At 37.2% G+C, this 2,291-nt stretch overlaps 1 pseudogene; it reads right to left on the bottom strand.

The window, feature by feature from the left end:
- Window positions 1-230: 230 nt before the first annotated feature.
- LOC102441581 overlaps window positions 231-2,291 on the bottom strand; it is a 95,616-nt pseudogene continuing 93,555 nt past the window's right edge.

Below are 2,291 nucleotides of genomic sequence, written 5' to 3'. Positions count from 1 at the left end.
GAAAAGCACAGCAATAAGGCTGGTGTTTGCGTACCATGTATGTGCTGTAGTTTTTAGGCACAACAAGTTAAGGGTTAAATTGACATTTTTAGTTCTTTATACCCAATGAATTTAAAATATAGCTCATATTTTTCCAAATATATTTAACAATCCAATATATCTTAACTAAATTCCTTTTATAAATCCTATAGTGCAAGCAATATGAAATATTCTAAAAGCAGAAGAAATTATTTTGATTAATTCATTAGATATTCCTATATGCATGGGTGAGTAATCTGGATACAGCTAGAAAACTCCCATTACATCGCCCAGAATATAAACAGCACTGCAAACAAACAGGCACAACAGTGTCATCCTGGGTAAGAAGCTAAAAGTGAAAGAAAAAAATACATATTTATATATATATACACAAAAGTACATATCCCCTAAGTATAACGTAGTGACTATAGTTACTATAAAACTTATTTGTCCCTCTCAAATAGTATATTCTACAGATTATTTGTAAAGATATCACCATATTTATAGTATAGATCTCTTTAAAAATAATACATTTCAATAAAAAAGCTATTGTGAATTTTCCTTTTTATACAGATTCAGTAGTATTTTCAAGCAAACTAAAAAAGAAGTTTGCAATCCCAGCACGTAAGAAATAAGGCCTCTTTTCCCCCTCATATTGGCAAAGCAAAATATATAAAAAAATTCACCCTCCCCCTACTTTTCTTTAGATATTATAGTTCATATACTCATATTTCTTTACCACAACATCAGCATTTGTTATTTTTAAGTAACAAGTAAATTGAAGTTCATAGTGTTGCCTCTGAATCCCCATTTCATTATAAATACTGGGTCTGTGCCTCTTCAAGAAGATAGGACAGCTTTTTCAGCTTCTCGATTTCTACATCTAGATTACTTCTCAGAGCCTTCTCTTCTTCCAAATCTTTTCATAGTTTTTCCAGTTCTTTCCCGTGCTCCTTTTTCAGTGCTTCCACAATGCACAGCAGTTCAATCATCTCAGCTTTAATTTCATCCAGGGAATTTTTTTCCCCATCGTCTGCTTCTAATTTGGCTTTGATTTCTAATGGAGTTAAAAACTAGCCGCATTTGGTTTTGAAGGACTTGGAGGTGTTGAAAGGTACAGAGATGGCTTTGGAGAGTTGCAAGAATCCTTTTTAAATTCAGATGGCTTTATGTTGGCACTATCTTCTTCTTTGGGTGACTTCGAGATTTTTTCTGGGCTTTGAGTTGGAGAATGCCCGCCATTGAAGCGGCCAGGCAACCTTCTTCCAGGCATCTTCGGTCTGTTTGCAGTGAGATGGAGTAAGTTTTCTGAGGAAGCTATGTCATCAAAATTCACAATATCTGTTTCTTTAAAGCTCCTAATTGTAAATGAATCTAGATCTACTGATTTTGGTCTAAGTGGTGACTGTTCAGAATCTAACTTTGGTTTTGATACTGGCTCAGTTTCAAATTTTGATGAAATGGCAGGCACTTCCCCATTGATCCTGGCTACAGGTGGTAGTGGAGGAACTGGTTTCTCAGGTCGCTTTGGGTACACTGTCCCAGAAGATCTCAATAAATTATTGGCTTTGGTGGGTGGAGTAGGCTTCTTGGGTAGAACTTGTGGAGCAGCTGGTTTAGAAGGTTTCTGGTCCAGCATGGATTTTTCATCTCTTTCTTCAGGCTTTACAGGAAAATACTTTTTCTCTGTAGATATCAGCTCAGGCTTTGGGGCTGGACCCTTAGCAGGAGGTGGTGGTTTCTTTGGTTTTGGAAAGTCCTGATCCAGTTCATTTAACTGAACAGCAAAATTATCTGGAAATACTCCTTCTTTACCATTAAGTTCACCCTTCCACCAGCCAGTTTCTCCAGTCTCCTTACTTATCAAGTGGATTATGTCTCCCTCTTTAAAAGTAAGTTCATCTTCATTAGTACCTTCATAGGCAAATAACGCTCTACAATATTCCTTAGCTTTTGTTTTACCTTCAGTGTCTGATTTTGTTGTCTCCGTGTTCTGAGTTCTGGATCCTAGTGACTGTATGATTGAGGGCTTTTCTGATTTTTTCTCTTCTGTTTCACTACTGGATGCTCTTGTCGTAAGTTTCACAGAGCCTTCTTTAAAAATATCTCCAAATCCAATCCCTCGAATTTTCTTTGGCTGTGTCACCGATCCGGGTGCAGTTTCATTCCCATTCCCCTGAGAGGGGAAAGATAAGGTGGGCCCAGTCCAAACAGATTCTGAATCCTCCTGGGCTTCATGAGTTTCACCATCATCTGTTATCTCTAATCTCCAC

The sequence above is a fragment of the Myotis lucifugus genome, unplaced genomic scaffold (assembly GCF_000147115.1).
Source record: "Myotis lucifugus unplaced genomic scaffold, Myoluc2.0 scaffold_598, whole genome shotgun sequence".
NCBI lineage: Eukaryota > Metazoa > Chordata > Mammalia > Chiroptera > Vespertilionidae > Myotis > Myotis lucifugus.
The sequence above is the reverse complement of the archived record's forward strand: the minus strand, read 5'-3'. Positions and strand labels throughout refer to the sequence as shown.